This window comes from Hyla sarda, chromosome 1 (genome assembly GCF_029499605.1).
Source record: "Hyla sarda isolate aHylSar1 chromosome 1, aHylSar1.hap1, whole genome shotgun sequence".
NCBI lineage: Eukaryota > Metazoa > Chordata > Amphibia > Anura > Hylidae > Hyla > Hyla sarda.
In genome coordinates, this window is record NC_079189.1 from 88,035,574 (window position 1) to 88,061,939 (window position 26,366).

General features: G+C 45.3%; 1 long non-coding RNA gene across 1 annotated transcript; it reads left to right on the plus strand.

Moving 5' to 3' along the window:
• Positions 1-2,395: 2,395 nt before the first annotated feature.
• On the plus strand, positions 2,396-13,754 carry LOC130301835 (uncharacterized). Its single transcript, XR_008852188.1, has 3 exons — positions 2,396-2,469; positions 3,140-3,202; positions 13,726-13,754. It is a non-coding gene; the product is annotated as an uncharacterized LOC130301835 (long non-coding RNA).
• The last annotated feature ends 12,612 nt before the right edge of the window (positions 13,755-26,366 follow it).

Below are 26,366 nucleotides of genomic sequence, written 5' to 3' on the forward strand. Positions count from 1 at the left end.
ATAGCTGTGTGTTGCCTCATACACTTCAACAAGCTCCATCAACTTCATAAACCTTAGCAGAGGAGGCAGGAATAATTTTTCAGTGCAATTCAGTGTCTTTGTACCACAAAAAATCATCTACTGGATATACTAGTCTGTAGACAGTATAATACCCAGCAGTCCATTCTTAATAATCTTTGACAGAGTACAATTTTGGGTTTAGTACACAGCTTTCTTTGGCTGCAGCATTGTTGTATGCTGCTGGTGTTTTACAAAAATTACAGAAACGTGCCAGGACATGCACAGAGGAGTGGCAGAGGCCTAAATACTTCAGGCAGAGGTCGCGGCAGACTAGAGGCGAGTTATAGCAAAAGTCGCAGTGAGAGGCCTGAGCTCCCGTTATCAGCTAGCGGTCGTGTCTCGACCAGCAACCCATCTGCCTTTGTCGATTGGTTTACACAGTCATCCACTTCATCACAAGTGACATCTGACACCCCCAGTCAACAGTCGGTGGGTTCCTCAGACACAACCATCAGTTGGCATGGGCCGGTAGCAGTCCCTGTCCTCCTGATATGTTTATAATATCCGCAACATCCAAAGACATGATTCTGCAAATTAATATTTCTACATACAGCTGAGTGATTGCTTTAGTAACATTTATATAACTGTTTTATATTTGTTATGTATTGTTCCTTGGCCACGTTGTTTTCTTTGGCCAATCTTTACTTTGTTGTAAATTTCTCAAAAAAATCCAATAAAAATTATTTAAACCATTGCCTCTGTCCTTGAAGCACTCACGTTTCAGAAGACAGGAACACCGGTGGATGTGGGTCTGCTGGACCAATTTATCAGATGACTCGGACTGTACCAGGGAGTGGGGTCTAAGGTGCTGCTGGTTTTCACCAGGGCCCACTGCAAAGCGGGATGGACTTGCTGCGGTAGGCGGCACCCAGGTTGCTACCCCTGGCACAGCTCGATCACACAGGCGGTTGGGGAGATGCGAGGCACAGGAGGGATAAGGCAGCTCGTAGTCTTGATAGCAGAAGGTCAGGGCAGGCGGCACAGTACCATAGTCAAGATGTAGCAGGAGTTCAGTAGGTCTAACTTACTCAATTTAGACCCATATATGGAGGGTTAACTTCAATATATTAACCTATAGATTCCCCTAGGGGAATCCAAAAATTACCCTGTTTTCCCATATATACACATATACTTTATGGTGATCCCACAAGCTTTATTAACTAATAATTAAAGGTGTGCTAAATGAACAAAACGACACACAGTTAAAAGGTTAAGCAAAAGAAGCAGCTTGATATGTATGATATATATTGGTATTGATTATATGGATATGCAGAAGATTCTCTGCTACTGTCAATAGTCACTGTTAATTGTCAGTGGTCACTATTAATTGAGCTGATTGTGCCTGCAGTGCACATTCTGCATCCAAGCTGCTGCTAAGCTTCTAGTTTAAAAATTATCCCTACTCTGCCCCCCTCAACATGTTTCGCTGCCCCTGCAGCTTTGTCAAGAGGTAGCGGGCATATGAGCGCGGGTATGCGGCGTGTACTATTTATAGACTCCCCTCGCATTGATCTGATGCCCTGCAAGCCTATCATAATAAACTTCCTCCATATTCACCATTGTAATTGGTTGTGAGTTTGATTGACACTCAATGTGGCCTTTCAAAACTCAGCTGTCTCAGTAGCGTCCCAAGTATTCTCCTTGGTGTAGGTCCTATGACGTCACTTGCGCAGTCCCATCTGCGCCGTAACTTGTGCATTACCGATAATCTTCTCGCGAGACTTCGGGCCTGCGCGATTCCATCTGCGCCGCCACTTTGTTTTTGCTTGCGCAGTCCCATCTGCGCCGTAACTTATACATTACCAATAGTCTTCTCGCGAGACTTCGGGCCTGCGCGATTCCATCTGCGCCGGCACTTAGTTTTCATTTGTATTATACGGAGACGTTCACACTGCGCCTGCGCCGATCAAGCTGTAAGTATCCTGCGCGAGTACTTATGCGCTGGGACTTAGACTCCACAACGCTCTTACTTTTCAATAATGCTGGGCTTGGGTGTCTTCCTGATATTAATAGGCTTAGGTGGCTGTATACTATGGACAAAACACCTTATTTTGGAACCGGACAGATGTTTCTGTATGTCCCTATTCTTACTTTTGTTTTCTCATGCATGTATGAGTTCCAATAATCATCCACATGATCGGACCAGAATTATTATACAAAAATACTAATGATAGAAATTGTTAGTTATAACTCTCATCTAGAGATGTATATAAATTTATTTATACTTATAATAATCATGCATTCAAGGGTGGTATATATGGATGTTTTAATTGTGTATGCAGATGATGACAACTGCTTGTTATAGATACAATACCTTTTCTTTTCTCTTAGGGGAGCCACACCGTGCACCACGTCCAACCCGGGGCCTCCCAGTCCACCCCGCCAGCCGAACACCCAGCCAACCCCATGGTAAGTATAATTGCCTATGTTTATTCCTTTTATGGGTTCATTTATTGGACTACCTGAACCCATACATTACTCCACTCGCAATAATGTGTACATATTGTAGGATTAAAGGGAGAGGAGGAAGATTGTGGTGCTGTCCCATGGCAAGCCGTATTGAGGGCCCGCCATGAGACAGCACCACAGTAGGATAGGGAAGGCAGGGGAGGTTGCCATTATTTGGTTTGTTATCTTTATGGGGGTCTGTTGTTGTTATGTGTCCCATCATTTAGCCTATTGGAAATAACATTTAATATCTGGATATCATTGAAAAAGGTTAGTAATTTATGCTTTAAATATGGCTGGTTTATAAAAATGCTGAGAAGGTAAAGCCTTCATTTAAACCTTGAGGGCTCAAGGATTTAAGTTTGTGTATCCACATGGCTTCTGTTTTCAATAATATTTTATCGATATTACCTCCTCTTGGACCATTCTTAAGTTTTTGAATACCCCAAAAGTTAAGATTCAACGCTCAGTTTGACAATTTATGAATTCTCTAATCTCAAATTTTTGTCCATCTACAGGATTAATAAATTCCATTTTCTTTGGTAGAAATTTACAGAATGTACATGATCCACATGGATAGGACCCTCTTGTTCTCGTTTCTAACCATGTTGCCTCTCTTTTCTCTATATAGTGGCTTCTCACAAGGTGTTCTCTGATATTCCGTCCCCTTCGGTATGTGACACTAGGATATGGGGTAAGTACCTCCTTTATATCTGTATCGGCCAATAGTATGGACCAATATTTTTTCAATATGGCCATAATTTGTCTATTGTTTTGATCAAATGTCCCTAAACAGTGGATCAATTTCTTATCCTGCGTTGGTACTTTTGTTCTTAAAAGTTCAGATCTTGGAGTGGATCTAGCCCTAGTGAAGGCCCTATGCAGGACCTTCTTAGGGTACCCTCTCGCCATAAAACTTTGGTATAAAAGTTTAGATTCTGTCAAGAAGATTTCTTCACTGGAACAATTTCGCCTTGCTCTCAAATACTGACCAGTGGGAATGCCACTTTTTAATGGTCGGGGGTGACAGCTTTCCCATTGTAGGAAGCTGTTAGTTGAAGTCTCCTTTCTATAAATTTGAGTTTGTACGCTGCCTCCAGGTCCGAAGGAGATTTTCAAATCAAGAAAATTAAGTGTCTCTGTGTGTATCTCTGACGTAAAGTGCATACCAATATCATTAGTGTTAAGTGCCGTAACAAGCCTATTAAAGTCAGTGATGGTGCTCCCCCAAAAAATTAAAATGTCGTCAATATAACGACCCCAAAATAAAATGTGCTTAGTGAATTCTCTATAGGTGTCCGAAAAAACCACAGTGTCCTCCCACCACCCTAAGAATAAATTTGCTAAATTTGGTGCACATGCCGTGCCCATAGCCATGCCTCTTCTCTGTAAATAAAAGTGCCCATCAAAAATGAAATAATTATGTGTTAATAAAAATATTAAAAGTGAAGTGACAAGTGAATTGTGTTCCCCTAGTGCACAAATAATGTTCAACCGCCTGTATTCCCAATTGGTGCTGTATATTAGTGTAGAGTGCTTCTACATCTAAACTTGCTATAAGTGTGTTAGGCGGAAAGGAAATCTCCTCGAGTCTGGAGACAGCGTCTCTTGTATCTCTTATATAAGAGGGCAAGGTGGTAACAAATGGGGCTAATATTGATCTACGTACAAACTGATGCCTTCTGTTAGGTTATCGTTGCCCGAAACAAACGGTCTTCCGGGCATGGGGATTTTTTGTTTATGCAGCTTTGGAAGCGCGTAAAAGGTTGCCAGTGTTGGTTTGTTGTTCATCATCGCCTTGAACTCGTCCTCAGAAATCAATTGTTTTTGTTTAGCTTCCATCAAAAGATTTTTCAGCTCGATGACATATTTTTTAGTTGGATTTGCGGTCAGACGTATATATGTTTCTTTATCTTTAAGTAATCTGAAGACCATGTTCTTGTAATCCTCTTTCATCATGATCACGATATTGCCCCCCTTATCGGAGGGCTTTATCTCTATGTTATCATTCTCTTGTAGTTGTTTTAACGCATCCCTTTCCCTTTTTGTTAAGTTGTCAATGTGGGATCTAGATGTTAACTTTTCTAATTCTGCGCTGGTCATCTTTACAAACGTATCAATATAGCTATATTGACTAAAGCATGGTGTAAGTTTGGATTTAGGTTTCAGGGACGAGAAAGGTGGGCACACTGGGGTTCTCACACCTGTATCATTCTCATCCAAGAGATTTATCCGGTCTAATACTACTTGTTCATCTTGTCTGATGATAGAGCTCCCATCTCGAGCTCTATTTTTATGCATCTTGTGTAGGGCAAGCTTTCTTGCGAACAAGTTAATATCTTTCACCCAATCGAAGGAATTGTACCTTGGAGTGGGGGTAAACGACAATCCCTTTTTCAATATCTGTAATTGATCTGATGTTAATACTAAATTTGTCAAATTACAGATCTGCATCTCTTGATCTTTTGTTATTAACGTGGATGCGGTTGATTCTGCAAGTACCCCCACTTCTCTCTGTCCCTGAGTTGTATCTCCTCTCCTAAAAAATGAGTGGAGGGATCTTGATTTCCAACTCTCATAGGGGTTGATGTCGTGGCCCCTGCCATGGCTTGTTGAATTTGGGGTAAAGGTTGTGTTTGCGAGGAGGAGAAAGTCGCAGGTGAGGGCATTGATATATTTGCACCAATTACCCCCAGGGGTTGAGTTGTCATACAGAAACATCTGTCCGGTTCCAAAATAAGGTGTTTTGTCCATAGTATACAGCCACCTAAGCCTATTAATATCAGGAAGACACCCAAGCCCAGCATTATTGAAAAGTAAGAGCGCTGTGGAGTCTAAGTCCCAGCGCATAAGTACTCGCGCAGGATACTTACAGCTTGATCGGCGCAGGTGCAGTGTGAACGTTTCCGTATAATACAAATGAAAACGAAGTGCCAGCGCAGATGGAATCGCGCAGGCCCGAAGTCTCGCGAGAAGACTATTGGTAATGTATAAGTTACGGCGCAGATGGGACTGCGCAAGCGAAAACAAAGTGGCGGCGCAGATGGAATCGCGCAGGCCCGAAGTCTCGCGAGAAGATTATCGGTAATGCACAAGTTATGGCGCAGATGGTACTGCGCAAGTGACGTCATAGGACCTACACCAATGAGAATACTTGGGACGCTACTGAGACAGCTGAGTTTTGAAAGGCCACATTGAGTGTCAATCAAACTCACAACCAATTACAATGGTGAATATGGAGGAAGTTTATTATGATAGGCTTGCAGGGCATCAGATCAATGCGAGGGGAGTCTATAAATAGTACACGCCGCATACCCGCGCTCATATGCCCGCTACCTCTTGACAAAGCTGCAGGGGCAGCGAAACATGTTGAGGGGGGCAGAGTAGGGATAATTTTTAAACTAGAAGCTTAGCAGCAGCTTGGATGCAGAATGTGCACTGCAGGCACATTCAGCTCAATTAATAGTGACCACTGACAATTAACAATGACTATTGACAGTAGCAGAGAATCTTCTGCCAATCCATATAATCAATACCAATATATATCATACATATCAAGCTGCTTCTTTTGCTTAACCTTTTAACTGTGTGTCGTTTTGTTCATTTAGCACACCTTTAATTATTAGTTAATAAAGCTTGTGGGATCACCATAAAGTATATGTGTATATATGGGAAAACAGGGTAATTTTGGGATTCCCCTAGGGGAATCTATAGATTAATATATAGGAGTTCAGTAGGAAGGCGGCAGAGGAGTAAGGTCAAAGTCGCAATGAAAGGGATCAGATGCACGGCAAAGCAATACTGAGGAACACTTTCTCTAAGGCACAAGGCAACAAAGATCCGGCAGGGGAGTGAGGAGGGTGGAGGAATTTTTAAATGAGCCACAGGTGAATTTCGCTAATGAGCGTACTGGCCCTTTAAATCTTAAAGCTCTGGCACACGCGCACCCTAGGGGACGTAAACACGCGTGCCGGAGCAGAGAGGCAGTGGCGGAGGCAGTCAAAACACCCGGAGAGGGATGGACTGAGGCCCACATGCGGCCCACAGTGTGCGGCCGGAGCACATAACAGTACCATGCTGTTCCCTCCCCTACAGAAGAATCTTATGCTGTGGGTTCAGCTCCACTATTCACTGAGGACCATCTAATAGAGGACAGTCAGCAGCTACTGCCCAGCAAAGAAGTGGAGGAGACATGCGCCGCTTCCTCTGCTAGGCGGGCAAGTAGTGATGAGGAGAGTGACGTGGGAGGCGGTGTTGCCAGGGTTCAAGGTCCTGAAGCAGACACTGTTGAGGAACCTGAGGAGGACATCAGTGACGTGCAGACATTTGTTGATGATGATGAAGCCAATCGTAATTGGGAGCCGGAGCAGAAGGGGCTTCATCATCAGTTGTGCCAGCAAGGCGATAGAATGGTTGGCAGTCAGCATGGTGACAGAAGTGGAAATTCTGGAGCCAAACAGGCCCAGTGGAGATCAACTGCTTTGCGGCAGATTACCTTCCCTGGAGGTAGTGGAACAGGGGTTCCTGGAGATGGCGGCAGCAGCAGTCAATTAGTGCCAACTATTGGTGGGAAAATCAGCTACTCAGCGGTGTGGCAGTTTTTCATAAAGCATCCGGAAGTGGTTCACATAGCCACATGCAAGATATGTTGGCAAAAGGTGAAGCGTGGCCAGTGTCCCAATGTTGGCACCACGGCCCTGCGTCAATATATGCTTCGTCACCATAAAGCAGCCTGGGAGAACCGTGGCTCTGATGTAGTGGTACAGCCTGCTGCATCACCCAGTGGCACGCTGCTCCCTCTTTCAGCCAGCCAAGGCTCTACCACCTCAGCCGAAGGGAGCTGTGTGTCATACCCTCCTTCTGTCGCTCCAGGTGCTCCTGCTCCTCCTACTTTTAGTCAGCCATTCTGCCAACAATCCATCGGTGAAGCCATGTCCAAGAAACAACAATATGCGCCTATCCAACGGCGCAGAAGCTGAATGTGCTCTTGTATAAGTTGCTGGTGCTGCAGCAGAGAACTGAGGACTTGTGCAGAGTGGAGGTGGAGAGTACCAAGCCGTCATTTCTTTGTGAAGAAGGCAGTGCCAGCCCTGCACAATTTTTTGGAAGAGAAGGTGGTCCAGTCATTGAGCCTGTCGGTGTGTACCAAAGTGCACGGCAGCGTCCACGTCTGGAGATGTAACTACGGTCAGGGACAATACATGTCCTTTATGGCTCACTGGGTGAATGTGATTCTTATACAGCCAAAACCCCAACTTGGACAGGTCACGCCACTTCCTCCTCCACCGCCTCCTTTTCCTCCACCGTGCCCAGACAAGGCCCTTCAGCATACCATATGTGCAGGGCACGGCAGTGTCAGGCGGTTCTTCACAAGGTTTGCCTTGGCGAAAGAGTCACACAGGGGAGGAACTGCTAAATGTCATTCGTAAAGAAATCAGAGTATGGCTTACTCCACGAAAACTGGAAATGGGAACCATGGTGACTGACAACGGGAAGAACATCTTGCATGCACTGCGACTGGGAGGGCTGAGCCATGCGCCCCGGAATGGCACACATATTCAATCTGGTTGTGAAGCAGTTCCTGAAGTGTTCCCCCCATTAGCAAGACATCCTAACAATGGGAAGGAAACTTTGCATGCACTTCAGTCACTCGTATACCGCAAAGCACACCCTCCTTGAGTTGCAACGTCAGAATGGCATCCCAAAATGTAGTCTGATTTGTGACGTTACCACACGTTGGAATTCCACCCTCCATATGTTGGACCGACTGAACGAGAAAAGCCATCACGATTTCTTGATGATCCAAATGGATCGGGGTACTCCCCTGTGTAACTTTAATGTGAACCAGTGGCAGCTCATACGTGACACCTGCCGTTTGCTCAGGCCCTTTGAGGTAGCCACATTATTAGAAAGTCGCCAGGATTATGGGATGAACGATGTCATTCCACATTTCATTTTTTGCAGCACGTGTTAGAAACTATGGCTGGTCAGGGCACTGGAGACGTGGCCCCTACATCTCACGGCCACATGAGCCCTGTGGGGGCTGAACTGGAGGAGGAGGAGGGGGGGGCACAGTGGAGCACAGTTTAGGTTTCACTAAATGGGCATTTCTTTTTGTAATCTGACAGGAGAGGAGGAGCAGGAGCAGACAGAGGAGCTAGAGGGTTATGAGGAAGGTGAGACAGAGGACCCAGACACACCGTGGCAGTATGCAGTGGAGATGGAGCCAGGAAGTCCCTCTGAGTCACTTACACAAATGGCACAATGCATGCACACCTGCTTGCATAGTGACAGCCGAATTGTCACCATTCGGCAGCAGGATGACTTCTGGATCTCCACCTTATTGGACCCTCGCTACCGCCACGAAATAGGGGCCTTTTTTACACCCACTGAGAGGGAGGACAAACTGTCCTACTACAGAGGCATCCTATGTAGTCAGTTGGCCAATGCCTATCGCCACAATCGTCCATGCACTCGCAGGTCTGAATCGGGGGGGGGGGGGGGGGGGTCACCCTGCTCTCACCTAACACTGCCATGGCTGCTGGGGAGGCGTGGGGTGGCAGGAGTAGTGCCAGCTCCATCAGCAGCAGCCTGAGTCTACAGTCACTGATGAGTAGCTTTTTCCCCCCCTTATAGTGAAGCAACTCATCAGCAGCAGGTAAACCTGAAGCAGGACCTGAACCAGCAGGTGGTGAAATACCTTGACATGCCCATGCCAACACACCTTGAAGATCCGCTGGACTTTTGGGAAGCCAAACTTGATTTGTGGCCTCAACTAGCTGAGTTTGCCCTGGAAAAGCTGTACTGCCCAGCCAGTAGTATGCCATCAGAGTTGGTGTTTAGTGTGGCGGGGGCCATAGTCACCCCAAGTAGGACTCATCTGTCCATGAAAAATGTGAAGAGACTGACTTTTGTGAAGATGAATCAGGCATGGATCAGCAAGGATTTCCAACCACCAATGCCTGATTCATGAGAGTAGATTGGTGCCACACCAACACTTCACAAATATGGATAGTGCCAAAAAGATTTAAGGCGCTACTCCACAGTTACAAAAATTCCTCCGCCTCAGACCTTTTTTCACCCACCTTCATCACCAGGTACTGGTATTGCCACCCACTGCATCACTCTGTCACTGGGTCACTTTCAGGACTCCTGATGCTGCTGCCACCTCCAGGCTGCCTCATTCAGCCACTATATGGTCTCCTAATGCTTCAGCCACCTCCAGGCTTTGCCATTCATCCAATATATGGTTTACTGATTCTTCAGCCAGCTCCAGTCTATGTCATTCAGCAACTACATGGTTTAGTGATGCTGCTGGGCCTAGGACATTACCTATATATGTTTATGGTAGCACTAGGTACCATACATCTTCAATGGAAACTTCAAAATTCATCTTTTGTTCTTAAAGATTGTGAGGCCCTATTGTCTCCTCATCTGCCGACAGCTCCAAGCTATTCCATTTAGACACTATATGGTCACCCCATGCCACCACATACTCCAGGCAGTCATTCAGCCATGATATGGTCTCCTCATACTGATGCCACCTCCAGGCTGTCACATTCAGCCACTATATGGTCTCCTCATGCTGCCAACACCTCCACTCTGTGTCATTCAGCCACTATATGGTCTCCTCATGCTGCTGACACCTCCACGCTGTGTCATACAGGCACTATATGGTCTCCTCATGCTGCCAACACCTCCACGCTGTGTCATTTAGCCACTATATGTCTCCTCATGCTTCAGCCTCATCCAAGATGTGTCATTCAGCCATTATATGATCTCTTCATGCTGCCAACACCTCCACGCTGTGTCATTCAGCCACTATATGGTCTCCTCATGCTGCCAACAACTCTACACTGTGTCATTCAGCCACTATATGGTCTCCTCATACTGATGCCACCTCCAGTTTCTGTCATTGTGCCGTTCTGCGACAGTGATGCTAAAAGTAATGCCTGTAATCTGCATGTCATTTCACTACCCCAGCACACTCCATATGCATGTTAGAACACAGCAAAGTGTTCTACACCCCTATATTTGGATCGAACCAAATTTTTTCCAACAATTCGGCGAATTGGCCGAATAGAATTTTTCAAAAGCTCGCTCATCTCTAACTCTGATCTGAGATTACCCTCACCCAGTGTGGAAAATCGCTCTAGATCTTCCTCTCCCTTATAGTTTGCCATGGAACTCTCAGTGTGTGTAGATGATTTTTCTCAACCTCTTAATCTATCTTTGTCTCAAGATGGTTGTAGTAGACGTTAATTTATGTTTATGTAGTGGACCTGTTTTCCTGGTGTGATGTTTTGCTGTGTGCATACCTTTTTTTTATTGAAATTTATTCTGGATTAATTAAACATTTATTTAAATCTGACATAAATCTCAAGTGTATACATTATTTGCATCTCACATGCCTCACAATTTAAAAACAGCATTCTACATTATTATGTATGTAAGAAGCCATACACCAAATTTTTTTTTCAAAGAAGCGTTAGTAACTTTTTGACTTTTGAAAAATTCGATTTGGCAGATTCAGAGAGCATCGATAGGGGTGAAGAGCACTTTGCTGTGTTCTAACACGCATATGGAGTGTGCTGGGGTAGTGAAATAATAATGTTATTCAGAATAACATGCAGATTGCCGGCATCGCTTTCTAGACTCACTGCCACAGAGCGGCACAATGACAGAGCCTGGAGGTGGCATCAGTATGAGGAGACAACATAGTGGCTGAATGACACAGCGTGGAGGTTTTGGCAGCATGAGGAGACCATATAGTGACTGAATGACACAGCGTGTAGGTGTTGGCAAAATGAGGAGACCATATAGTGGCTTAATGACACAGCGTGGAGGTGTTGGCAGCCGGAGGAGACAATATAGTGGCTGAATGACACAACGTGAAGGTGTTGGCAGCATGAGGAGACAGTAGTGGCTGAATGACACAGCTTGGATGAGGCTGAAGCATGAGGAGACCATAAAGTAACAGAATGACACAGCGTGGAGGTGTTGGCAGTTTGATGAGACCATATAGTGGCTGAATGACACAGCTTGGATGAGGTTGAAGCATGATGAGACCATATAGTGGCTGAATGACACAGTGTGGAGGTGTTGGCAGCATGAGGAGACCATATAGTGGCTGAATGACTCAGTGTGGAGGTGTTGTCAGCATGAGGAGACCATATAGTGGCTGAATGACACAGCGTGGAGGTCTTGGCCGCATGAGGAGACCATATAGTGGCTGGATGACACAGCTTGGATGAGGCTGAAGCATGAGGAGACCATATAGTGGCTGAATGACACAGAATGGTGGTGTTGGGAGCATGAGGAGACCATATAGTTTTTATTCCCAAGGCCCAGGTCCAGCAGCATCAGTAAACCACATATTGCCTGAATGGCACAGCCTGGAGTTTCCAGCAGCATGAGTAGACACCAGGGCTTCACAATCCCTAAGAAAAAAAGATGAAGGTTGAATTTTAAACTGAAGATTTTTGGTAGCTAGTGCTACCATAAAAAATTTTTTATTCCCAGACCCAGTTCCAGCAGCATCAGTAAACCATATATTGCCAGAATGGCACAGCCTGGAGTGGGCTGAAGTATAAGGAGACCATATAGTGTCTGAATGGCACAACCTGGAGTTGGCAGCAGATGAGGAGACAATCGGTCCTCACAATCTCTATTAATAAAAGAGGAATTTTGAAATTTCAATTGAAGATGTATGGTACCTAGTGCTACCATAAATATATATATGTAATGTCCTAGCCTCAGCAGCATCACTAAACCATGTAGTTGATATATGACACATACAGGAGCAGGAAGCAGCATGAGTACACAAGAAGAGTTCACAATCCCTAACATTAAAAAGTGATTGTTGAAATCTCTATTGAAGATGCATGTTAGCTAGTGCTACCATCCAAAAATGTAAGGCCCAAGCCCAGCAGCATCACTAAACCATGTAGTTGCTCAATGACTATGACAGGTGCAGACAGCAGCATGAGTACACAAGAGGGTTTCATAACCCCTAAGATTAAAAGTAAAACATTGAAATCTCAATGAAGCATGTATGTAAGTTAGTTCTAAAATCCAAAAATGTAAGGCCAAAGCTCAGCAGCATCAGTAAGCCAAGTAGTTACTGAAACACACAGTCAGGAGCAGGAATCAGCAGTACACCAGAGGGTTTCATAACCACTAAGATTGAAAGATCAATGTTGAAATTTCTATTAAGCATTTATTTAGCTAGTGCTAAACATTCAAAAATGTAAGGCCCAAGACCAGAAGAATCAGTATGCCAAGTAGTTCCTGAAAAACAGAGGGGCAGTCAGGAGCAGGCATCAGCAGTACACCTGAGGGTTTCATAACCCCTTACATTGAAAGATCAATGTTGAAATTTCTATTAAGCATGTATTTTGCTAGCGCTAAACATCCAGAAATTTAAGGCCCAAACCCAGAAGCATCAATAAGCCAAGTAGTTCCTGAAACACACAGTCAGGAGCAGGAATCAGCAGTACACCAGAGGGTTTCATAACCCCTAAGATTGAAAGATCAATGTTGAAATTTCTATTAAGCATGTATTTAGCTAGTGCTAAACATCCAAAAATGTAAGGCCCAAGCCCAGAAGCATCAGTACGCCAAGTAATTCCTGAAAGACACAGGAACTGTCAGGAGCAGGCATCAGTAGTACCCAAGAGAGTTTTATAACCCCTAACATTGAAAGATCAAGCTTGAAATCTCAATTAAGAATTTATGTTAGTTAGTGCTACCATAACATATTTGGAGTTAATATCCCAGTCCCAGCAGCATCATAAAATCATATATTGGCTGAATGACACAGCCTGGAGGTGGCTGAAGCATGAGGAGACCATATAGTGGCTGAATGACACAGCGTGGAGGTGTTGACAGCAGGAGGAGACCATATAGGGGTTTAATGGCACAGCCAGGATTTGGCAGCAGCATGAGTAGACAACAGGCCTTCTCAATCCCTAAGATTAAAAGATGAATTCAGAAATGTAAACCAAAGATTTTGGGTAGCTAGTGCTACCATAACAACATTTTTATTCCCAGACCCAGGCCCAGCAGCAGTATCAGTAAACCATATATTGCCTGAATGACACAGCCTGGAGTTGGCAGAAGCATGAGGAGACCATTGAAATGTATGATTTTGAAATTTAAATTTAAGATTGTGAAATTTTAATTAAGAATTCTGAAATTGAACTTTTAATTCCCAAGTTTTAGTGTCCCGGGCCTTGACGTGTGGATACAAAGGATCAAATCTAACAAGGAGTAACATGTCACATGGCAGCCCAATGACAGAGCCTGGAGGTGGCATCAGTAGGAGGAGACCATATAGTGGCTGAATGGCACAGCCTGGAGTTGGCTGAAGCATGAGAAGACCATAAAGTGTCTGAATGGCACAGCCTGGAGTTGGTGGTAGATGAGGAGACATAAAAGATGAATTTTGAAATTTCCATTGAAGATGTATAGTACCTATTGTTACCATAAACTTATATATAGGTAATGTCCTAGGCCCAGCAGCATCATTAAACCATGTATTTGCTGAATGACACAGACAGGAGCAGTAAACAGCAGGAGTGCACAAGAGGGTTTCATAACCCCTAAGATTGAAAGATCAATGTTGAAATCTCAGTTAAGCATGCATGTAGGCTAGTGCTAACATCCAAAAATGTAAGGCCCAAGCCCAGCAGCATCACTAAGCCAAGTAGTTCTTGAAAAACACAGCCTGGAGCAGATATCAGCATGAGTTTACAGAAGGGCTTCACAACCCCTAACATTATGTTAATGTTGAAATCTGTATAGAAGATGTATGTTAGCTAGTGCTAACATCAAAAACATTTAGGCACAGGCCCAGCAGCATCATTAAACCATATATATGACAGAGAAGAAGAAAAATAGAGATACCACACTCACCCACTGTATAAACTTGAAGATGTGGATTTATTCAGATCATCGGAGATAGATCCATGAGGTGGAGGACATGGAGGGGAATGAATGCCAGGACTAGTTTCGCACCTGACGAAGCTTCCTCTGACTGGGCTAGCCCAGTCAGAGAAAGCGCTGTCCGGCGCAAAACTAGTCCTGGCGTTCATTCCCCTCCATGTCCTCCACCTCATGGATCTATCTCCGATGATCTGAATAAATCCACATCTTCAAGTTTATACAGTGGGTGAGTGCGGTATCTCTATTTTTCTTCTTCTCCGTCATATTTATGGACTACTGAATTTATACCTGCACCTCCAGGTATTACTTATACCTGAAGCTCCAGGATTATACCTCCACGAACTGTTCCTATATGGTTGTTACTTAGGGAGATCAGTCACTGGTGCCACTCATTTCTCTTCACTTGGATCATTAAACCAAATAGTTGCTGAAACACACAACCTGGATCAGGCAGCAGCAGAAGTACACAAGAGGGCTTAATAACCCCTAACATTAAAAGGGGAATATTGAAATCTGTATAGAACATGTATGTTAGCTAGTGCTAACATGAAAAATAATGTAGGCACAGGCCCAGCAGCATCAGTAAGCCAAGTAGTTTCTGAAACACACAGCCTGGATCAGGCAGCAGGATGCATACATAAGACGGCTTCACAACCCCTTACATTAAAAGATCAATGTGGAAATCTTTATTGAGCATGTATGTTTGCTAGTGCTACCATAAAAAAATTGTAGGTAATATCCAAGACATTCCCAGCAGCATCATAAAACAATATATTGGCTGAATGACACAGCCTGGAGGTGGGGAAAGCATAAGGAGCCCATATAGTGTCTGAATGGCACAGCCTGGAGGTAGTTGAAGCATGAGGATACCATATAGTGGCTGAATGGTACAGCCTGGAGGTGGCATCAGGAGTCCTGAAAGTGACGCTTATGCAAGGCATTTCTGAAACTGTGGACAAGCACCTTAATTATGTTTTACAGTATCCATGGCAGCACAATGAGAGAGCCTGGAAGTGGTAGCATCAGCATGAGGAGACCATAGGGCAGCACAATTATAGAGCCTGTAGGTGGCAGCATCAGCATGAGGAGACCATATGGCAGAACAATTACAGTGCCTGGAGGTGGTAGCATCAGCATTTGGAGACCATATGTTGGAACAATGCCAGAGGGTGGAGGCGGTAGCATCAGCATGAGGAGACCATAGAGCAGCACAATGAGAGAGCCTGGAGGTGGCAGCATCAGCATGGGGAGACCATAGAGCAGAACAATTAGAAAGCCTGGAGGTGGCAGCATCAGCAAGAGGAGACCATATGGTGGCACAATGACAGAGCGTTGAGGTGGTAGCATTAGCATGAGGAGACCATAGAGCAGCAGAATGAGATAGCCTGGAGGTGGCAGCATCAGCATGAGGAGACCACATTGCGGCACAATGACAGAGCCTGGAGGTGGTAGCAATAGCATGAGGAGACCATAAAGCAGCACAATGACAGAGCCTGGAGGTGGCAGCAGCAGCATGAGGGCCATGCCAACTGAGGGTTGAGTGTGAGGAACCACCGACTGTTGACTGGGGGTGTTGGATGTCACTTGAGATGAAGTGATTACTTTTTCCAGGACTTTTCCAATATCTAGACTTGTTACAGATTTACAGCTACAAAATTGTACACTGCTTTGATATAGGTATGTGGTATGCACATATGAGGGTGGAAAAATGCACTACAGTCCGCTGAAAAAAAATATTTTTTGCACAACAGCAGCAGTACACAGTGCAGCACCACAAAAAAAAAAAAAAAAAAGTTTATTAAACCCAAAATTGAACTCTGTCAAATATTATTAAGAATGGAGTGAACTACTGGTTATTATACCATCTACAGACTAGTATAAGCCGCAGAGGATTTCTTGTGGAAAAAAAATTCACAGAATTGCGCTGTAAAATCTTTCATGCCTCCTCTGCTAAGGTTGATAAAGTTGAGGCAGCTTGAGACATGCAGTCCGTCCTATCACTCTGCAGTGTATGGCATGAAATGAGCAGCCACAAAATGGCTGCCGCTTATATAGGGCTGTGACATCACAGGGGTGACTGAATGCTGATAGGTTGCATCCTGCATGTGATTCAGGGGCATCCCACCTACCTCCCTTCCCGCCTTGCCTTCCCGCCTTCCCAGCATACCCTGCTCCATGTACTGACATGTGGATCCGCCATCTTAGGTGTCCTGGAGCCTGGAACGCTGTAAAATGGAGTTTAATGAAGCGATCTGCGCGATAGAATCACAACGATTTTTGCATTTGTTGTGAATCGAATATTTCATGAAATGTGCATCAAATTCGGGTTCATCAGCTTCGATTCGCTCATCTCTAATTGTGAGACCCTATGGTCTCCTCATGCTGCCGCCAACTCCAGTCTGTGTAATTCAGCCACTCTATGGTCTTCTCTTGCTGCCGCCAAATCGAGGCTGTGTCACTCTGCTAGATTATGGTCTCCTATGCTCTGTCATTGTGCCGCCATTTGACTCCTTGTTAGATTGGGTTTTATAGTCATAAAGTATTAGTTCAAAGTAAACACCAGGACATTGGAAACTTGGAAATCTAATATAAATCTTAAATTTAAATCTAAATAAATAAAAAAAAATTGTAATCTTTTCAAGACTGAGGCCCTATGGTCGTCAACGTCATATTACCTGTGGAATTATCACAAGAATCCAATGAAACAGCTTGGAGCTATAAAAATGAACCATAACTGATTGAATGAAACATTCACACTTTCACAGTTAGGGGGCGCTGAGTGGCAGGGGCTGGAACAGGTGGTATCTTGCCTGGCGGAGGACTGCAAGCTCAATGCTCACCAGAATGGGTAATCAAAAAATTAAAGTAAATTCAAATGAAATTACTGTATATGCTCGAGTATAAGCCGTCCCGAATATAAGCCGAGGCCCCTTATTTCACCCCAAAAACCCAGGAAAAGTTATTGACTCGACTATAAGCCCAGGGTGAGAAATACATCATCCCCCCATGTCATCATCCCCCCTGTCATCATCCAGACCCCCGTCATCATCACCCCCGTCATCATCACCCCGACATCATCACCCTCGTCATCACCCCGCTCGTCATCATCCCCCCCCTTCATCATCACCTCCTGTCAATCCCTTCTCAGTGGTCTTCAACCTGCGGACCTCCAGATATTGCAAAACTACAACTCCCAGCATGCCGATGGCTGTCCGGGCATGCTGGGAGTTGTAGTTTTGAAACATCTGGAGGTTCACAGGTTGAATGCCACTGCGGCCTTCGCCATCATCCAGACCCCCCTTTTGTTTTCTACTCACCTGCCCTCGGTGGGAAGGAAGCGTGAGCTGGTCCGGGACATCCATCTTTGGCAATCTATGCTGCAGGAACCGTCCAGTGGGGAGGGTTAGTCATTCCGGGCTGTCCATCTTCACCGGGAGGCCCTCTTCTCCGCTCCTGGCTGGCCCGGACTAGTGACGCTGCCTTGACGACACCGCACAGGGACGTCACAGACGTCCCTGCGTGTCGTCGTCAAGGCAACATCACTAGTCCGGGGCCGGCCCGGAGCGAAGAAGAGGGCCTCGTGGTGAAGATGGACAGCCCAGAACGACTAACCCTCCCCACCGGACGGTCCCTGCAGCATAGGAGGTTGAATATGGATGGCCCGGACCAGCTCACCCTTCCTTCCCACCGAGGGGAGGTGGGTAGAAAACAAAAGGGGGGTCTGGATGATGACGAAGGCCAGTGGTCTTCAACCTGCGGACCGCCAGATATGGAGGTCTGCAGGTTGAAGACCACTGAGAAGGGATTGACAGGCGGAGATGGATGGCCGGGACCATCCCCTCACAGCTAAAGCCAGAAATGTTTTTTTGTTCACTCGAGTATAAGCCGAGGGGGGGCGTTTTCAGCACGAAAAATCGTGCTGAAAAACTTGGCTTATACTCGAGTATATACGGTAAATAAAAATTACATAAAAAATCTGCCACATCCACATGTTCTGCGGCAGTGATTCTAATAGTGATGCCTGTAATCTGCATGTCATACTGAATAACAGTACAGTGATCCCTCATCATACTATGGTAATTTGTTCCAAATGAACTATCATTATTTCATTACTTGTATGTTGAGAGATCCGTGCAATAGTAATATAAAATGTTAAACTCACGTGTCCCCGCCATTCCGGACAGTCACTGCTGCCCTGGATCATCACTGTCATCACGTCTCCGGGGTGTCCCCGTCGCTCCGGACCGTCACCGGAGCCCTGGATCGTCGCTCTCCACCACCGTCATCACGTCGCTATGCACGTTGCGCCTATTGGATGACAGGACGGCGTGCGCGGCAACGCGATGATGAGTAAGGAGAGCGACGGCTATGCAGCGGAGCCTGAAGAGGATGGTCCGGAGTGCCGGGGACAGTTGAGTGACATTCACCGAAGCACACGGAGCACATTAAACAGCTGTCCGGCAGCAGCTGAAGCAGTCTGCGCTGCTAAATAGCCATTTATACCATGGCCCGACATACAAAAAGCATTATATGTTGATGCTGCCTTCAACAGGCAATGGCCTCTGAGAGCCCATCGTATGTTGAAATTATCGTATTTCGGGGCCATCGTAGGTCGGGGGATCACTGTATTATTTCACTAACACAGCACACTCCCTATGCGTGTTAGGACAAGACAAAGTGTTCTACATCCCTATTGATCCTCTCTGTAGGTCAGAAATAGCTCTTTTTAATAGCGATTTGACGCAAATAAATTCGGACTGAACCAAATTTTTTAGAAAAATTTGGCGAATCGTCCGAATCAAATTTTTCTGAAATTCGCTCAGCACTAGAAATTATCATCAGTGTTATTAAATGATTAACATTTTAGTTTATTTTACTCTTATTACCCTCCTTTTAGACAATACTCAAATTAATGTTAACAGGCCTGTTCGGGAGGGGTAAAACATGGCTGCTGCTTTTCCTGAAACAATGCCAAGCTGCAATACTATTCATAGCCTGTGGACAGGTATGATGTTATCTTAGGAACAAAGCAGCCATGTTAAAATAATTCTAGACAATCCCTCTAATAGTTCTGAATACACTTGTATCCTAACTCTTAGCTACAGAAGTATTAACAAAAATTCAAATTGGTTTGCTATACTTTGCAGTCCAGAATGTGTATTATGAAACAGTCATTTTTATTACAAAGGTTATTTATTAGTAATGGATATAATCTAAAACATAAAATATGTAATCATAAAGTCATAATATGATACAAAGCAGTATTATTTTTTTTATTTTATTAAGCTATCTGAAATAGTTGAAACCTGGGAGATGACTCTTATTACAATAGACTGAACATACAGATGATTTCCAACTGACTTTATAGATGAAGAACAAATGTCATAGTACCAACATTTGCATATTAATCCCATAGACAAGTTATTGTTATGTGCAAAGGAAAAGCATTAAACAAATGTTATCAATGATGCAAAGTTTAACTATCAACTAGTTGGCTTATCATCACTGTTGGGGGCAATACTAGCCCTAATACTTGTACCCCATTCCTATACTTGGTGCCTTAACCTAGAGAAATCCAGCTATTTCTCTTAATATATTGGTTAAGCAGTGTTATTAGGGAACTTGCTAGGTTATTGGATTACCTTATGGCAACAAGTTCTGTGCATACAGTATTTATACACCATATCACACAGCACTGACCCCAGTGAGTGCTGTTGGAGCTACAATGTGGTGTATAATGACTTGCTGTGTGGGTCTTTGAGTTGTGACCATATTTAGTGGCATCCAACACTATTGCAGTCATAATGCCTACTCAATGGAGGCAAACGATGCTGTTAGTGGCAGCGCTCCGGCCATCCATCCGTGCTACGTCTGACTACGCTTCTTCTCTGTGCCAAGTTCCTGAGTTTGTGCCATATAAGTGTTTTTTACCTCCGGCTTGTGACCTGACTTTGCTCTTTTGCCGCCTCCCTCCTGACCTTGTGCCTGTGACCCGACTTTGTTCCTTTGCCACCTGCCTCCTGACCTTGTGCCTGTCAATCGACTACGCTTCTTTGCCGCCAGCCTTCTGACCTGTGCTACGTCTGACTACTCTTATTCTCTGTGCAAAGTTCCTCTGGGCATCCTGTGTGGATGGATCGTGCCAGGGGTAGCGACCTGGGTGCCGCCTGCCGCAGCAAGGCTAGCCTGCTTTGCGGCGGGCTCTGGTGAATACCAGCAGCACCTTAGACTCCGCTCCCTGGTGCGGTTCAGCCATTGTCCCCACAGGTCAGTGGATCCACTTCCCAGCTGTCTGCGGTAAGACAGTTACAGTAAGATCCGGCCATGGATCCAACCCAGGTTCCTCTGCCAAATGTTGCCGACCTCTCTACAATTGTGGCTCCACAGTCTGCACAGATTGAACAACAAGCGCAGCAGATGACCCAGTTTTACGCACTGGTCCTAGCTTCACAACCACCTCAACCACCTCCGGCAGAACCCTTCGCTGTTCCTGCTTCTGTTGCTTCAGTTGGCTCCAAGATCTAAGTGTCTCTGCCTACTTAATATGATGGAGATCGGAAGTTGTGCAGGGGCTTCATAACCGTTTTCCATGCACCTAGAACTTCAAGCGGACCAGTTTCCCACAGAGCGCGCCAAAGTGGCATTTGCCATCAGCCTTCTTTCTGGAAAAGCTTGGATCTGGGCCACCCCGCTGTTGGACCACAATGACACGTTGTCCTCAGATTTCCGGACTTTCCTACTGAATTCCATAATGTATTTGAGGAACCAGCTCAGGCCTCTTCAGCAGAGATAGCCTTACTGAATCTTTCTCAAGGAAATTCTTTGGTGGGAGAATACGCAGTGCAATTCCGCATCTTGGCCTCTGAACTGGCTTGTAACAATGAGGCCTTGCGTACAACGTTAAAAAAGGGTCTTTCAAGTAGGATCAAGGATGCCTTGATGGCTCGAGATCTTCCATCCTCCCTGACTGATCTCATTAATTGTCAGCGTCTGGACTAGCGGCTGGTGAGGACACTGGAGGTGGATCCTCTGTGCCAGAGAGGCGATGAAGCGGGTCGTACTGGGGAATCGGTTCTAAGCAGTTACTGGTGTTCACCAGAGCCCGTCGCAAAGTGGGATGGACTTGCTGCGGCGGTAACTTCCAGGTCGTGTTCCCCAGTAGCGACTCGATCTCTCTGGCAGCTGAGACTGGTGCGGTACACAAGGACTAGACAGAGGCGAGGTCAGACGTAGCAGAAGGTCAGGGCAGGCAGCGAGGTTCGTAGTCAGGGGCAACAGCAGAAGGTCTAGGTACACAGGCTTGGGAACACACTATAACGCTTTCTCAGGGCACAAGGCAACAAGATCCGGCAACGGGAGGAAGGGGAAGTGGGTTTTTATAGGAATGGGAGTGATTGGGCCAGGCACCAATTAGTGGTGCACTGGCCCCTTAAATTTTAGCAAGCCGGCGCGCGCGCGCCCTAGGGAGTGGGGCCGCGCATGCCGGGAGGAGGCAAACAGGGGTGAGAGGTGAGTGACATGTGAGCTCTCACGGCGTGTTTCTGCTTGCAGCGCTCCGGTCGGCATCGCTGACCTCGAGCGCTGCTCCCTGGTCTCCGGAGGGGACGCGATCCGAGGCACGGATTAACATTAATCTTGCCACTAGAACAATTCTCGGAGAGACAGGAGGAACCTAAATCGTGAGAGAGAACCACTTCGGTCATGGTGTTTTCCCCGTTTGGCTCACATCTTTCAATGTCCTCTGAAACTCTCTCCTACACCACCAGCAGAAGAGCCCATGCAGGTGGACTGCATTAGACTCTCTTCTCAAGAAAGAACCTGACGACGCAATGAGAGCTTATACCTTTATTGTGCCAGTCCTGAACACTTTCCTTAAAGAGTGTAGTCTTCGACCACAGCATCCGGGAAACCTAGGCACGCAGGAGAGATGTCCCTGGGTGTAAATGGTACCTCTACTCGTTTGATCAGACCTGTTCTAGTTCATACTCCTGCAAGGTCTTCATTCTTCGCTTCTGCCTTCTGGGACTCTGGTTCCGCTGGAAACTTTATTGATGCTTCTCTGGCCCAAAAGCATCGGTTGCCCTGTCTCGACTTGATAAGCCACTGTACAGTATATCTCTTCTGTTAACTGAGAGAACTTCAAGGGTATCAGCAAAAGGAATATCCAGAGCGGTGCAGTGCAAAGAAGAAACTTTATTAAAGATGCATGGACAGCACAGGTAAAACCAACGCGTTTCGGGTCAAGCAGGACCCTTAATCATGGCATAACATATTAACAGCAAAGTCATGTTTAAATAGAAAATTATGTGGTCACGTGCAAGTGACGTCACTTCAAATTAAGAACAATAGTAAAATATGGAAAGTACCACTCAGGTATGAGCAAAACCTGGAAACTGGATACACTTTTTTTCAATAGTATCAAAATATAACTAAAATGTAAGCTGTACAGCAGGGACCTTAATTCAATAGGTAAGGATCAAATCATGCCTAAGGTTCATTCCCATATGGTCTCTAGTATTTAATAAAAAGATCCAATAGGATTTCCTATTGTACAGTTTGCGTTTTAAGTCACCACCGCTAATGTTGTTTCTAACGCTCTCAATAACATCCATCTTCAGTGAAGAAACATTCCCACTGTGTATGTCCCTGAAGTGTTTTAACAACGATGATATATTAAATTGCTGATTTTTCGAACCTGAAATGTGCTGTCTAATCCTAACTTTAAGTGCATTGGAGGTGCACCCTACATACCTCAGGGGTATGGTCCTTTAGCGAATAGAACCTCTTACTATGCAAGTTAGAGTGTTGCATAAGGAAAAGACACAGTTCTTTGTACTTCCACATTGTACTTCCGAACTTCTTCTTGGACTTCCTTGGCTTCAGCATCATTCTCCTCAATTTTGATTGTAATTCTGGAGAAGTTTCTCGTTGGGGAACTTACTGTCAAGGTCACGTCCTGGAGTCCTGTCTGCCTAAGACAATTTCATCACCACTCATAAAGTTGAGTATTCCTTCCCCTTATCATGACTTTACTGATGTATTCTGCAAAAAACAAGCAGAGATTATTCCACCACATCTTCCTTACGATTGTCCCATTGATCTTCAACCATTGATCTACTACACCTCCTCGGGGAAGAATGTATCCATTGTCTGTTCCTGAGATACAAGCTATGGAAAAATATATTCAAGAAAATCTGCTCAAGGGTTTTATCCGGAAATCCACCTCTCCAGCTGGAGATGGATTCTTCTTTGTAGGGAAAAAGGATGGTTCTCTTCATCCTTGCATAGACTATTGAGGACATAATAAAATTACTATTAAAAATTGCTATCCTTTGCCCTTGATCTCAGAATTCTTTGATCATCTACATGGAGCCAGAATCTTCACTAAATTAGACCTCCGAGGAGGATACAATTTAATTCGCATTCGTGAGGGTGATGAATGGAAAATGACTTTTAACACCCGTGACAGCCATTTTGAGTACCTAGTGATGCATTTCGGTCTCTGCAATGCCCCAGCAGTCTTCCAAGAATTTCTGAATGACATTTTCTGAGAGTTATTGTATTCCTGTGTGGTGGTCTATCTGGACGATATCCTGCTCTTCTCTTCCAATCTAAAACATCATTGTGTTCATGTCCGTCAAGTCCTGCAGTGTCTATGGGAGAATTGTCTATCTGCCAAGCTGGAGAAATGTCTCTTTGAGAGGATGAGCCTTCCTTTTTTGGGTTACATGGTCTCCCACCAGGGTCTTCTGATGGATCCTGCTAAGCTTTCCGCTGTTTTGGACTGGCCTTCTGGTCTTTGGGTTATTCAATGTTTTTTGGGGTTTGTCAACTTCTACCATTGGTTCACTCCTCCTTTTTCTTCTCTGGTTAAAGTTGTTGTCCTTACCAAAAAGAATAATAACAGCAAAAACTGGACTCCCGAGGCTGAAGAGGCTTTTTCTCAGTTGAAGTCTGCCTTCACTTCTGCACCTCTTCTCTTTAGACCTGATCCTGGAAAACCATTCTGTTTGGAGGTAAACACATCTTCAGTAGGAGCTGGCACAGTTTTCCCCCAAAAGTCCTCTAAAGCAAAAAAACATTACTTGTGGCTACTTTCCCAAGACCCTTTCTCCTGCGAAGAGAAACTATTCTATTGGTGACCAGGAACTTCTCGCCATTAAACTTGCCTTGGACGAATGGTGTCATCTTTTAGAGGGCTCCACACATCCTATCAATATCTATACTGATCACAGAAACCTATTATATCTAGATGGTCACTCTTCTTCTCCGGATTCAACTTCAATGTTAGAGCCGATGCTCTTTCCCGTTCCTCAGATGTTGTCGATCAGGATATTACTCCTTGGTATATCATTCTCCTGAGTACCTTATTACAGCAGCTCCAGCTTCTCTTCAAGTTCCACCTGGGAAGACGATCGTACCTCCTAATCTCAGATGTCATGCCCTCAGTTGGGGACACTCTTCATTGCTGACAGGTCATTCTGTGATCAATAAATCTTTTCAGTTAACCTTTAGATACTATTGGTGGCCCCATCTCAAACAAGATGTCACAGATTTTGTAAGTTCTTGTACCACCTGTGCTCATGACAAGACTCCTCAGTTGAGACCTGCAGGACTCTTGCAGCCCTTGCCTATTCTTGGACTCATATAGCAATGAATTTTATCACTGATCTTCCTCCTTCCGGTAACAATACCATTATCTGGGTGGTTGTTGATCAGTTTTCCAAGATGGCACATTTTATTCCCTTGCCTGGACTTCTTTCAGCTCCCCAGTCAGCCAAACATTTTCTCCAACAGATTTTTCGTTTACATGGTCTTCCTTCCCACATTGTCTCAGATCAAGGGGTGCAATATGTCTCCAAATTCTGGCGTGCCCTTTGTTCTAGTTTAAAAATGAATCTGGACTTTTCTTCCGCCTACCATTCTCAATCCAACGGGCAAGTGGAGACAGTTAATCAGGTCCTGCAGGGCAACTTGCAACCTGCCTGTGTACTCCTGCCCAACAGGACAATTGGGTTGATCTTCTGCCTTGGGCCGAATTTTCTTACAATCATAGAGATTCTGAATTCACAAAGACATCTCCCTTTCTTGTAGTCTACGGTCTTCATCCTCGTCCACGTCTTCCTCTACTGGAGTCCTCTGGAGTACCAGCCGTGTCTATCTGGCAGGAGACTCGATGCTCGTTGTTATCTGCTTCCTCCCAAATGAAGTCTCAAGTGGACAAGAGAAGAAGACCTCCTCCATCTTTTTCTTCTGGTGAAAGGTCTGTTTCTCCTCCTACCTGGGTCCATTTGCAGTTCTTCAAAAAATCAACACTGTATCTTGCAAACTATGTCTGCCTTCCACTCGCCACTCTCTGCATTCCAAATTCTTTCCATGTCTCTCTGCTTAAGCCCTTGGTCATTAATCGCTTTTATCAGAAAGTTGTTGCTCCCACTCCTGTCTCTGGTTCTACGGACATTTTTGAGGTTAAGGAAATCATTGCTACTAAGACTGTTTGATACTAAGAGGAAAATGTTTTTTTCTTGTTGACTGGAAAGGGTTTAGTCCAGAAGAGAGGTCTTGGGAACCAGGAGAATATTTTTGATTGCAGCCTTTCTTAGACCCAAGATGAGGGGGAGATCCAAGGGGGGTACTGTTAGGGGCAGCGCTCCAGCCATCCATCCTGCCCAGGAGCGCTCCCTTTCTTTTGCCCCTGCCCGTCTCAGGACTCGCGGTGCGGGACAGGCCCGCACGTGTGTCCCGGGTGTTGCTAGGGGCAATGCTTGGGCTTTCCTGTCCGACCATGAGAGCTCCCCATCTAGTCCCTGCGGCGGCTCTGGGACTTGCTATGCGGGACGCGCCCAGCATGCGAGTTCTGGGCGTCCCCTTACCGCTCCCGGCTGTTCTGTTCTGCTTTGCCGGCACACGCA